At 41.2% G+C, this 14879-nt stretch overlaps 1 pseudogene; it reads right to left on the reverse strand.

The window, feature by feature from the left end:
• Positions 1–12155: 12155 nt before the first annotated feature.
• LOC126420121 (5S ribosomal RNA) lies at positions 12156–12273 on the reverse strand (annotated as a pseudogene).
• Between the last annotated feature and the right edge of the window lie 2606 nt (positions 12274–14879).

A 14879-nucleotide genomic window follows, 5' to 3' on the forward strand; every position in this document is an offset into this window, starting at 1 on the left:
TCGCAAAGTGGCGTCTGCTGTGATGTGTTATTAACTGAAATACTTTTCATCTCTGTTACTTCTTGTTGTAAACTTGACAACTTTCTACGCAACGTATTATTAGACGAATCGATCTCATTGACTGTCTGTTGTAAATTTTGGAATTCCGGTGTTTGACTGAATGAAACCGGTGAAGTATCGTCTGATTTGTTGTCACTATTACTTTCTATAACATCAATACGACTGGCCAATTCATCATATTTTTCAGTCAGTATTTTTACCTGCTCATCAGTTTTAGTGTCAGAGGCATTAATCTGTTTTTGCAATTTACGCGTAGTTTCATTCAGTTTTTTAACGTCAGCTTTGACGACATCTGAATCATGTGCTAGTTCTAATTGTTCTAGTCTGTCGGTCACTGTTTGAAAATCGGTTGTGTATGTGTCTGTATTCGACTTAAGATTGGAAATTTCGTCACGTAATTCTGTGTTCGACTGTTTGATGGAATTAATTTCGTCGGACACTGTAGCAATATTATTGTCTACATACGTTTTTGCCTTCGCAAACATTTTGCGTTTGTCTTCCTGTCTCTGTGCTGTGATTGTTTCCATTACTTGTCGTTTTACTTTATTTTGATCCTGAATAAATTTACGGAAACGCGTATCACTGTTTTGTATATGGTGATTAAGACGTTCGTTAATTTGAGAGTTCTGTTGCTCGAATTTCGCGTCTATCTTTTCATCCATTGTGCGCGAAAGTTCTGCTGTCATTGTTTTAAACTCGTCGCGTAATTGTGTAGCTTTTTCAGAGCATTGTTTAGCGACTCCGTTAATTTCGTCTCTAAGTGTTTCTGTTGCGGCTGTTTGCATTTCCCTTAATTCCTGAGCAACAGACCTAATTTCTTCGCTACTTGTTTTTGAACAAGCCTCAATTTCCGTGCGCAACTGTTCCTTAGTGTCATGGCACTGCGCGGCAACGTCTCTAATTTGTTCACTAAGCTGTCTAGAACTGTTGTCTAATTTTTCATTTAACTGTCTGGAACTGTTGTCTAATTTTTCATTTAGGTATTGTTTGAGTTTTTCGTTATCTTGTTTGTTATCTACACTCTGTTGTTTGACCTGTTCATTAAGTTGTCTGAGATCTTCACTCTGTTGTTTGGAATTTACATCATTATTGTCTAGTTTTTCACTAATTTTATTAAATTTTTTTGTCCTGTTCACTAAATTGTTGTTTGAAATCTTCACTCTGTTGTTTGTTTGATTCAAGAATTTGTAGCAATAATGCCCTGATTGGATCCGACACAAAATTATCATTTCTATTCTTCGTGTTGTTTAGTGGTGTACCTAGAATTGTCTCGCTTTCCGTAACCATTTGGTTATTCTGAGATTCACAAAAAGGTTTGTCAGTCGGATGTACACTGTCAGACATTATTTCGGAATTAAATAAATCCGTCGTACTTTGTGTATCCTGTTCATTTTCATTAGACAAATTTGTCTGTACGTTACTCGAATTTTCCAAACCGGGTGTGTTATGCTGGGCAGCGCTCATTACAATAGACCGCTCCGCGTCATCAATTGTCGTCAAATTAACAGACGAGACAATTGAGTTCGTTTGTTCATCATTAAGATAAAAGTCATCATTAGTGGTTGGAATGCACTGATTGTTAGTGAACGCAGGATTGTCATCATTGCACTGCGTGTCACAAGTCCTATCGGTAAAGTTGTTTGAGTCGGTAATTTCATTCATAATACCTCGCGATACACTATTCACAGTCTTTCGCGGCAGTTTTGCAATAGTCACAATTATTCACAAAACAAATAAGCACAATGCAAAAACAACACACAAATACAACAGAGCAACGAATTACCGTTGACCTGTAGAAAGAAAGTCACAAGTTAGTAAAAGCGTTGCGCCAAATCCTAATTATATTTAAGCAAATAAGAGCAGATATCTGACTGTTGTTCAAAAGATTCTCAACGAAATACGATCCTTGACTGGGTGTCGCCAAGTGTAACCTCCCCACAGAAATTTATAAATTGACAATATTTAATAGAAATGGGAGCCAAGCGTAACCTCCCTAGCAATTAAATTTAATGACAATAAAAAATGAGAATCGCAATCTGACTCAAGTATAAGTTCTTCACAAAAAAATGAAAGTCAATTCAGTGATAAGAAAATCTCAGTGATAATGATAACTCAATTGGACCGAAATGTCGGTCTTTGGCCCTGTGCAAAAATCAGAATTAATTTCTTACCTCAGTATAACTGCATTTCAATGTTCTGCTCTTATTGTTGGCCACGGCTTGGAGGAAATGCATTGCAAATAATATATTTTTTTTTTGAAATTTAACTGAAACTTTTCTTTAAGGGAAATGGAAGGAAATCGTTGGTTCAATTATATGTTTTTTTTTTTTATAAAAAATTGCTTTGAAATCAAAATCATTATTGGGACGATTAATGCACAAATTAGTTACAGTTGATTTACATTATTAGCTGAGCGCATTTAAAAATAATATACCTCATCCTGAATCTTGACCAGAATGCCATGTCGACGCCCGCCGACTCCTCACGCACAACTGCACTGCTCACAGACTGCCCACTAACAGACTGCTCGCAACTGTACTGCACGACTACTGACAGAGTATACTGCACGACGACTACTAACAGACTACTGCTCGCAACACTCGCGCGGTCAAGCGCAGACTAACTACGATAAATGGCTCTCTGGTCAAAGATTTTATCATGCCTCACCATCGCTGCTACGTTACATACGTGTTACAACTTCTATATGCTCTTACATATGTACAGCTATTACCAGACTCATATAAAAAAATGGCTGTGATGAGAAAATCAGAGGAAATCAAACTCATTCGAACTATTAACTTTAGTCTTTCTTTCTGCGCTACACTCGTGAATGCAGCAGAAAAGGAATAAAGTGATAGAGGTATCACATGTGCCTCATATCGCAATCCGTAGGGTGAGATCCATAGTGTAGATGTAGATAACGAAATACGTATATTACTACAGACTGCTTGAAACTGTATTCCCATTTTATCGAAATCCCACGTGCTTGTCATTCAGTTCATCAGAACTCTGTGCTTAAGAATCAAGCAACTGTTTCTCTAAACTAACAGAAAATTTAAGCAGATGTTCAATACATGTTGAACACATCTGAATATGCATGATATAGAGAATTTACAGAGAGATATGCAAAATGCATAGTATTGGATGGTTGAGTTCATATAGTGGAGCACTTTCCTGTCTTTTTCATATCTGGCTTCATGGGAATGCTTCCCAGTGCTCCACCGTGTAGTGGTCCTCATGTATATAAATTCCGTTGTGGTATTTCCACAGCGTTACGTTGTAAGGGCAACACATATTCATGTGTATGTGCAGACGGTTTTGTTTCATAATCAGTATTGTTGATAATTCCGACCATGTTGTCTGATGCCTCTTGTCAGTTTGTTTCGACAAACTTATGTAGTCTATTAAGTATGAATGTGTCGTATACAAGCAGTACTCGCCTGACGTACCTGCAACCCGGTGGACAGGGAGGCAACGCATGCACGCATAACTCTTAGGCGTCGCCACCCAGCACTTCGGCCTCTGGGACCCGATTGACGGCGGGGCAAGAACCACCAGAGATCCTGCTCGCTGGGGATCTACTTCCCTCCACCGAGTCACGTGCACGGAAATAGGTTCGCAAGTATATCTCCGCACACCGGCTATTTATAGCTGCGCACCTGCACTCATCGGCATCACCGAGAGGCGGACATCGCTGAAAAAGCGATGGGGCTTAAAAAATCCAGCCTTTCAATCAGAGTTCGTTGTAGCCACTGCCGCGGGACTTCGCATCTCTCCAACGCCACCTCCGACAAGTATCTTCGGCCATCTGCTGCCTTCCTTCCAGTGGGAACCTTCTAGTGGGAAACTTATTGGACTAGTCTGTGTAACCCATCACCTTCATTACATTCGTTGTTATTCAGACGAGCACCCGATAGAAGACTGAGAGAGTTTGGTATTAAGTTCTGCAAGAACTTCCGTGTTTTCTCAATGTCCTGCATCTTTTTTGTTGTTGTTTTGGAACGTGTTGTTTCTTAGACATATATAGCATTGTGTAACTCCTTCCTTAATGACCTAACTCTGCAACGAATTATGGGATGAAAATTATAATGTACTTGAAACATTTTCTCCTCGTAGATGGTCTTATTATACTCGGAATTCGTGTTCAAGCGATGTCTTTCCGTAAATACCGTATGTTTTGCTATATATGAAACTATTTGTGAGCAAAATGTAAAAACAGATCGTTTACTTAAACATATGGTTGTGAGATATCCATCTAAACCGTATACTGGGTATTCAGACGTGTATTGTGATCGTATTCACTGAGCGAGGTAGGAATTTAAAGGAAACTGTAGATAAGTTGAGGTAAAACATTTAAGATCACGCGAATTTTTCACCAACAAAGAAAGAGCCTGCTGAGCCGCCATATGAGTCCCCTGTTAATTAAAGATGAAACTGGTAAGGAACTAGGCCTATTAGAAACATACAGCTAAATAATGCTTACTACTGAAGCACGATTAATTATATATATCAGAAGTTGGAGATGAAGCAGTCACTAAGAAATAAATGATCAAATCATGCTTGCTACACAAATAAAAAGGAAAATTCAAAATAAAATGTAATGTCACACATTTGAAAGATTTAAGATAACTGACACACAAGTTTTGCAATATAAACGCTCAGTTTGGTTTCCATGCCGATAAGGTCATAAATAGCATCTTCACGATTTACACGGAAGGGGTAGTCATTCAAAGAACATGGCATTTATAAAACTGAGGAGACCATGAGAAATTTTATATTAGCCAAACCGAGTGATATTTCAATATACAGTTTAATTAACATATAAGACAGAGAGAGAATAATATATTTACATATATGACACATCTGACATGAATGGTTCAAATGGCTCTGAGCACTATGGGACTTAGCATCTGTGGTCATCAGTCCCCTAGAACTTAGAACTACCTAAAGCTAAGTAACCTAAGGACATCACTCACATCCATGCCCGAGGCAGGATTCGAACCTGCGACCGTAGCGGTCACGCGGTTCCAGACTGAAGCGCCTAGAACCGCACGGCCACCACTGCAGGCCATCTGACATAAATCATTCATTCCACATTAGATAAAAACAAAACATTTTTGTTAAAGAAGCAGACAGATTTGTGAATCGGGAGGTTCTCGAGAACTTGACCCAAAGGGCTACTTTTATGACTGTAACAAAAGAATGTATGTTTTATGAAAGAATATCGAATGTAATTGATTTTACTAGCGACACTGCTGTAGGCTATTTTAATTGTTTAAATTGATTTGCGGAACATCAGGCCTTTAACGCACTGTAGCCATATTTGAAGTCCATACGAAGATGATGAAGTACGCTGTAGTATCACGACGAATGACAATATCACAAACCTACATTAAGTTTTAAACGCAGTTACTATACGTTACATGACACTGCCCAGCTGTAATTTGTAGTCTAAGGCGCTGCAGTCATGGACTGTGCGGCTGGTTCCGGCAGAGGTTCGAGTCCTCCCTCGGGCATGGGTGTGTGCGTTTGTCCTTAGGAAAATTTAGGTTAAGTAGTGTGTAAGCTTATGGACTGATGACCTTAGCAGTTAAGTCCCATAAGATTTCACACATATTTTTTTGTAATTTGTATTTCACTGTGAAGAAATATTCAAAGAATTTGCAGCGATGGGTCGACTTCCTCCCACATTCAACTTATCAAACATCAGTTTCCTTGTATTAGTGCTGCAGAAGGACGGTCTTGGCGCTATCAGCAACAGATGAGATGTGTTTCATGGCGGAATTGAACTTTGCAGACAAATTTTGTGACATAATTTAGTTAGAAACATGTCGTTACCGAAAAACTTTCTCTCTGCGCCCTATCATTGTATTCATTACACGCCTCGGCGTTGTGAAGATGACAGGACAATTTAAAATTACTTATGATCACCTTTGAAACGTAACAAAAATCAAACGTGTGTGAAATCCTATGGGACCCAAATGCTAAGGTCATCAGACCCTATGCTTACACACTACTTAACCTAAATTATCCTAAGGACAAACACATACACCCATGCCCGAGGGAGGACTCGAACCTCCGCCTGGACCAACCGTGAAACGTAACCTCTCATCCTTCTACACTATGTGATCAAAAATATCCCGATACCCCCAAAAACATACGTTTTTCATATTAGGTGCATTGTGTTGTCAAATACTACCATGTATACCATATCAGCGACCTCAGTAATCATTAGACATCATGAGACAGCAGAATGGGGCGCTCCGCGGAACTCACGAACTTCGAATGTGGTCAGGTGATTGGGTGCCACTTGTGTCATACTTCTGTACACGAGGTTTCCACCTCCTAAACATCGCTAGGTCCACTGTTCCCGATGTGACAGTGAAGTGAAAACATGAAGGGGCACGTTCAGAACAAAAGCGTACAGGCCGACCTCGTCTATTGACTTACAGAGACCATCGTCACTTGAAGAGGGTCGTAATGTGTAATCAGCAGACATCTATCCAGACCATCACACAGGAATCCCGAACTGCATCAGGATCCACTGCAAGTACTATGGCTGCTCATAAGCCACACATCACGCCGGTAAATGCCAAATGAGGCCTCGCTTGGTGTAAGGAGCGTAAATACTGGACGACAGAACAGTGGAAATACGTTGTGTGGAGTGACGAATCACGGTACACAATATGGCGATCTGATGGCAGGGTGTTGGTATGGCGAATGCCCGGTGAACGTGATCTGCCAATGTGTGTAGTGCCAACAGTAAGATTCAGAGGCGCTGGTGTTATGGTGTGGTCGTGTTTTTCATGGAGGGGGCTTGCACCCCTTGTTGTTTTGCGTGGCACTATCACAGCACAGGCCTACACTGATGTTTTAAGCACCTTCTGGCTTCCCGCTGTTGAAGAGCAATTCGTGGATGGCGATTGCATCTTTCAACACAACCGAGCACCTGTGTATAATGCACGGCCTGTGGCGGAGTAGTTACACGACAATAACATCCCTGTAATGGACTGGCCTGCACAGAGTCCTGATATGAACCGTGTAGAAGACCTCCTAGACGTTTTGGAACGCCGACGTCGTGCCAGGCCTCACCGATTGACATCCATACCTGTCCTCAGTGCAGCACTCCATGAAAAATGGGCTGTCATTCCCCAAGAAACCTTCCAGCATTTGATTGAACGTATCCCTGCGAGAGTGGAAGCTATTATCAAGGCCAAGGGTGGGCCAACACCTTATTGAATTCCAGCATTACCGAAGGAGAGCTCCACGAACTTGTAAGTCATTTTCAGCCAGATGTCCGGATACTTTTGATCACATAGTGAATGTCTGTCCTTTGCACGTGTGAGTTATTGCAACATTTTTAATTCAGAACGCTATTATAAGTGATACGTAACGTCACAGCCACCCAAGTAGGACTTACTTCACGTCGTTAATTTTAAAGTGATGCAATTTAATAATGGTGTTATCCCCTATTGTAAACTGATCAATTTTTACTTCGGCTAGTACTTTATTATATAGCGGAATACCAAGCACAATATATCCTTGTGAGTAAGCAAGTTCTGTTTAGTTACAATCTATCTGATATATATTTAAGGCACTTTAAAATGGCTGCTCAGCGCGAGTCGCACTACAGTGAAAACGCCAATGTTCATCATCGCACTCAAACTCTCTGTTCGGAAATCTAACTTGCAGTGCACTTTAACTACACAGTTTCAAACTTCTCTCCCTCGTTGTGGCCATAAAGAATGCTGGATTAAAAAGCACATCACAAGGGTCATGTAAGGAAAATACATACAGGCTTTTACATAGATCTCGGCCGTCGGCCGATCGCCACAGACACTAACCACGAGACCACACGTCGATCTAAGTTTTGCAATTTCTCAAAATTTTTAAATTTTTTTAAAATGACGTTCATAATTCAAATATTAATTACAATTCGCTGCGTCTATAAAAATTTCCCACGAAAGTCAAGTAGAAGTTCTCTCAGTATCTTTTATATCCTGTACTAACGTCTGTTAATCGACACACAGCATGGCTATGCAGTCAGTTCCGTCGCAGGCGCGGCCGAGGAAGGACTTCTTTTGCACCTCCGCAACACGATCGCAGAGATGTTTACAGCACACCGGAACTGTTACTGCGAATACAGTGACTGATAGGAACATATTCGGAAATGCCGTTTGAAATTTGCGTCCTAATATGGTTTCGAATATCCTAAAATATCCAAATTGAATGACTAGTTTCGTGACAATGAAATTCTAGGTTTTCAGTATGATTTGTAGCAAATGCCATATATGATAAAATGTGTACTGACTAAACTTGTGATAGGATCGTGGGTAGAGCACAAGGAACTGCGGACGTTACACACTCAAACTTAGTGGTCAGTAAGGCGTTTACCAGATATCCAGGTCTGGAGATTACGGCAGTCAGAATATTCAACGTGCCATTTGAAGTAACGTTGGATCAATTCCGGAAGACACTTGCCGCTTATGGAACAGTTCTGCAAATAACCTATGAAAAATGTATAGGAAATAAATACTTCTGTGTAGATAACGCATTTGCTTTTGCCCTGACGCGGAACAAGGAAACTTGGGTAACATCTCAAGATGTACAATTCTACTGCGCACTCCCGCAACGCAAATGCACACTCCGGAACAAGGCGCTGTACCTTTACAAGTAGCTCCGCCACTAGCAGATAACCTCACAGCGAGGATTGAGAGGTTTTCGCTTGACTCAGTATCTGACGTTTCCGTACGAGCAACTGACACCTTCACAAATTATCCGAGTCGTAACCAAAAACAGTTGAAACCGTCTGTAATTACAAAACACATAACTTCGGAACCTAGAAATGAATAAAACAAGCCTGTCAAAACGCTTACCGTATCTCCACATGCTAACCTTGCTACCCAAGTCACGGAATTAGCGAGTGACGTTACGAAACTGCAGAAGGCATTGGGGCAATTTCTACAGCAGGTACCATTATTAACTAATGAAATGAAAGAAATGATCGTATGGCATTGTTGGCCGGGAGGCCCCAAGTGTGGAAGTTCGGCCGCCGGATTGCAAGTCCTTTTTAGATGACGCCACTTCGGCGACTTGCTAGTCGATGACGATGAAATGGTGATGAATGACACACAACACCTAGTCATCACGAGGCAGAGAAAATCCCTGACCCCGCCGGGAATCGAACCCGGGACTCCGTGCTCGGGAAACGAGAACGCTACCGCAAGACCACGAGCTGCGGAGATGAATTACAAGGAATGAAAACTCATCCGGAAAAAAAGATTGAACCGTTGCTGAATTAGTTGTACAATGGTTCAAAATTAACTCTGGAAGTGATAAAACGACAGGAAAATTTAGATCGATCAACATTGTCAGCATTTTTGTAAGAGATAAATGCTTGGGCAGCTGTAAAAGTAGCTGAAGTTACGCATTATTTTGAAGAACTGATTAAGTTAGCAGTAGCGAACTTACCTCACTCTAACGTCACATCAGGTCAAAAGCAAGGAGGGAACTACAAAGGTTTAAACAATAAATCGGTGCGAACTTCTGACAGTGGAAAACTCTCAAATAGTTTCCGTTCTAGAGAAAGTCTTGCAAGAAGCTGAGCAAGTCCGGGAAGCTATACATGACAGTCAAGCAGAGGTATGCAATTCTGTGCAGCCACAGACATCAAGCCCCGCATCATTTTTTGGAGAAACCTATCCTTGTCGACCAGCACTGACAGTAATATGTTCTAGGCGCATGACAATACTGCTGGATGGTATGCTCATGAAAGGAAAACGCCTGAAGCATAGGCAGTTTCAGTCCTTTGTACCAGATAAGAAAACCGTAAAACCAATAGTCTTTATAAAGGGTATAAAAATATCCTGTCATAGTCCTGGAATGATGAGAAGTAAATGTTGCATGTCAGGCTACAAGCTGGGGGAATGCGCTCTGTCGACGACTAAAATGACGGGGTTGCGTACTACGTACGAATCTTTCGAGGCGGCATTCCTCAACAAGTACTGGTCACGTCGTACACAAGAGAAACTACGGAAGAAAGTCTTCAGTCCGGAGCCATTTTCGGTTTGAAGTGATAGTCTACAAAAGTACTTTCGAAAATCAAAGTACTGGAGTCAGCAGTTGCCACACACAGATATTTTGAGAATTCTAAAGACGATGCTACTGATGAAAGTAAAGGAAAAGCTGTTCTATGTGGCCAAATCAGTTGCATGTGCCCGACAGTAATTTGGAGGAATTTATTTTGGCCCTTCACTCATAGAAGAAGATGTGAGAGCTCGTTCTCGAATAATAGACATAATTTAAATGATGTTGGACTTGGCTATCTGAGAGATAATAATTAGCTGGTACACAAAATGAATGGAAATCATTCGAAGAGCAACAATCAGGCGACTGGTTTTTGAAGTTATGGCACACAAAATCATGAGAGGAATATTTTCAGGCCCAATGGAACCTGTAAAAACTAATATGATCGCCACTATAGCTCCGTTTATAATGAGAATCGGAATACTCAGCACTGGAACCAAAACCAGAGGTCACCCACAAATAATAGTGGCTGCAAAACAAACAGCCTGTAATTACAGAAGTGGCTGAAGAGCTAAAGCAAGGAGCCAGTACGATAAACTAAGACCAACTGATTCTAGTCCCCGACAGGCAGCTGAAACTTGGGTCAGGGGCCAATTGCATTCCATAAGATATTTCAGATATAATGACAGCAAAGATGTGAGTGAAGAACTCTCTGCAGATGTATACAGCTGTGACAGGAAGTATTTAGGGGTATCACAATCAACGATGAGGGCCATAATGAAGGAAGAGCCTGTAGATATTGTTATAGGAACCAGACATTCCATAAAGGTGGTGTTGGCGATTTTTTTTTCTTCACAAGATGGCGAAGCAGAAAAAGTCACCCATGATCCTGATTAGCTACTGTAAGATTATGTGGCATGTAATCCCAGAATGTAAGGATGCAGACGAGGATAATGATTTCGCGAGGGAAGGAGACCGTATGAATGTACGTTCCTAATTCCTAATGGATTAATTATATACTGCATATTGAGACTGATCTTTTTTTCGTGGAAAGGAGGGAAATTTAGGCTTTTCAGTTGGATCATCTCATTTCTGATTCACAGAACTACAATTTATAAAGCAGGTAGTCACAAAAGATATCGTAGACAAAACCAGCTTCATCTTGTTTGTGATCAACGCCGCAACACACTCATCTTTCCTATCTGCAATATGTAAGTGCTTACAGTAGAAGATAATGTACAGCAAAAATAACAAGAAGCACAAACTCTTAATCCATCACTCAAGCAGCAGTTTGCAGATGTCCAACTGAAATACTCTAAAGTGCGTGAAGAATAGCCTGGCATCATTAAAAGACCAACATACCATATGGAGGTGTTTCCTCACCAGATTTTCTTCCACTATTTTAGTCGAAACCCTGCTCCCGAAAGCAGTCTGAAGGCAATAAGAGAAAGAGGATATCACAGTGCAACTTAATACAATCATCTATAAACCCCGTATTGAAGCCCCTTTCTTGTAGCGCCCAAACCAAGAGGGAAGGTGCATCACGTTCTCGATGCTCGGGTTACCAGTAAGATTATCGTACCAGTTCAAACACAACCAGAAAATATTGGTGAATTGTTGTAGAAGTATAATGGAGCAAATCACATACCAGCTTCGTTCTTTGTGATTCTAATTGGCAAGTACGCTTGTCACCTTCTTCCAGGTAGATTTTGTATATCCTCGAAGATCTTGTCAGTTCAAGGTTCTCGCTTTTGGACTGAACATTACTTCTGAGGTTTTTATCTCAGAGTTGGACGTATTGTTGGGACCCAAGCTGAGAAGTCAGCTAACATTATCTGTAGACGATTTCCTAGTGGCGACAGCACTTACTCACTCCGTCTTCAGGCCACGAGTGGCCTATCGGGACCATCCGACCGCCAAGTCATCCTCCGAGGAGGATGCCGATAGGAGGGGCGTGGGGTCAGCACACCGCTCTCCCGGTCGTTATGATGGTATTCTTGACCGAAGCCGCTACTATTCGGTCGAGTAGCTCCTCAATTGGCATCACGAGGCTGAGTGCACTCCAAAAACGGCAACAGCGCATGGCGGCCTGGATGGTCACCCATCCAAGTGCCGACCACGCCCTACAGCGCTGAACTTCGGTGATCTCACGGGAACCGGTGTATCCACTGCGGCAAGGCCGTTGCCCTAGTGGCGACAGCACTGTACGAAAAGCCTATTAACTTGAATGAGATTGCTCTGCAGCGGAGCGTGCGCTAATATGAAACTTCCTGGCAGATTAAAACTGTGTGCCCGACCGAGACTCGAACTCGGGACCTTTGCCTTTCGCGGGCAAGTGCTCTACCATCTGAGCTACCGAAGCACGACTCACGCCCGGTACTCACAGCTTCACTTCTGCCAGTATCTCGTCTCCTACCTTCCAAACTTTACAGAAGCTCTCCTGCGAACCTTGCACAACTAGCACTCCTTTCTTTCAGGAGTGCTAGTTCTGCAAGGTTTGGGTTAGAATGAATTTAGTTTCTTGTTCATCTTATCGACTCAAACCGTATTCTGCCTATCAGTGAGAAGATATGAGTAATTAAGAACTTTTTTATGGCTAGAACTAAAAACCAACTGAAAGCGTTCTTAGGCTTTTCCATCAATTTATCCAAATTCAGTCTATGAATGAGGAGCCTCTGCTCCAATTATTAAGAAAAGACGTATGCTATCAGTGGAAAGCTGACTGATAGAAGGCGTTTGAAGCAATGAAGTCCATGGTAGGCGTTTCTCAATTTCTATATCTGTGGAATTTGGAATTGTGTATTGGCGTTCTGGAAGTTTCATTACTATTTGTCTGGAAACAAAACCATAGCGTACTGAAACCATCAACTGCAGATCTTTCTTCGAATGTCTAAAGTTATATCTTAGACTCGATAGATCGCTGCAAGAATATGATTTTACCGTCATTTATATAAGTGGAAAGGAGAATATAATAGCAGATGCCCTTTGTCGTCTTTCCAAAAGGTAGGGTCCAGAGAGTACGATAGATGACCAAGTGAATGTATTTAAAGTTTTGTTTATGCAGGAGGTATTATGCGGATTAATGTCGAAACATGTTTCGCCTTCTGTTGTATGATGTGAGGTTAGCAATAAACACGATATGAAGAGTAATTGTGATGTGTGTTAATTATGGAGTGTTCTATGCTTGTGTATTACACACAACGTCATGTATAGTAACATGTCTAAATATACTTAGAAGGAGAGACAGCATTGGTCGTATTTTTTTGTTTTATTAACCGCAAAATCGATTTTCGGTCACTTAGCGACCATCCTCAATGCTGTAATATACAATTTAAATTGGTAGGAACTGGTGTCAACAAGCTAAAAGCGATCACATAAACTGCCTCAGACGGCAAACACATTCAACTTTTACTCATTCATTGGATTACTTCCGGTTGTATACGAACAGTTACAGTTATACACACTAGAAGGGCCCCGCCTGTTCAGAAGTTCATATTATTTTGAAGAACTTCCATTTCCAGCCCGTAGATGTAGTAGGGGCTTACTGTTATACGCTACGTACCACTATATATCCTAAACGGATGCGGTTAACACAAAGCTCCTCTCATCTCGCAGCAAAAGTCAATCCCGTCTCATTACCCAGAGTCACTTGTCGTGAACTCCAAGATTATTTCACGGTTCGCCACTGTTCTTATTACAAATAAAAAGATTAGTTGAAACCGAGATTATTGTTCATCTAAAACATTACGTCGGTTAGTTGCGTTATTCGTAGAAGGTATCTATTTTTAATGGCAGCATTAGTTTATCTTGCGATGCACTTCACAATGATTTTCAGAGTATGGCTGTAGATGTACACATTTGGTAATAAAATATATTATTTTCTTGTAGCTTTGACGTCAGTTTTGCTCTGATTGTTGCCAGCATCATATTTAAACTTTTGCAAGCAATTAAAGGTCTTTACATGGATAGTCAGGCAGCAGTTAGAGTTGACGCTAAATTGAGTTCATGGTTCAGAGTAGTTTCAGGGGTAAGACAAGGCTGCAACCTGTCTCCACTGTTGTTCATATTATTTATGGATCATATGTTGAAAACAATAGACTGGCTGGGTGAGATTAAGATATGTGAACACAAAATAAGCAGTCTTGCATATGCGGATGACTTAGTTGTGATGGCAGATTCGATTGAAACTTTACAAAGTAATATTTCAGAGCTAGATCAGAAATGTAAGGACTATGGTATGAAGATTAGCATCTCCAAAGCGAAAGTAATGTCGGTGGGAAAGAAATATAAACGGATTGAGTGCCAAATAGGAGGAACAAAGTTAGAACAGGTGGACAGTTTCAAGTACTTAGGACGCATATTCTCACAGGATGGCAACATAGTGAAAGAACTGGAAGCGAGGTGTAGAAAAGCTAATGCAGTGAGTGCTCAGCTACGATCTACTCTCTTCTGCTAGAAGGAAGTCAGTACCAAGACTAAGTTATCTGTGCACCGTTCAATCTTTCGACCAACTTTGTTGTATGGGAGCGAAAGCTGGGTGGATTCAGGTTACCTTATCAACAAGGTTGAGGTTAAGGATATGAAAGTAGCTAGGATGATTGCAGGTACTAGTAGATGGGAACAATGGCAGGAGGGTGTCCACAATGAGGAAATCAAAGAAAAACTGGGAATTAACTGTATAGATGTAGCATTCAGGGCGAACAGGCTTAGATGGTGGGGTCATGTTACACGCATGGGAGAAGCAAGGTTACCCAAGAGACTCATGGATTCAGCAGTAGAGGGTAGGAGGAGTC

This window comes from Schistocerca serialis, chromosome 9 (assembly GCF_023864345.2).
Source record: "Schistocerca serialis cubense isolate TAMUIC-IGC-003099 chromosome 9, iqSchSeri2.2, whole genome shotgun sequence".
NCBI lineage: Eukaryota > Metazoa > Arthropoda > Insecta > Orthoptera > Acrididae > Schistocerca > Schistocerca serialis.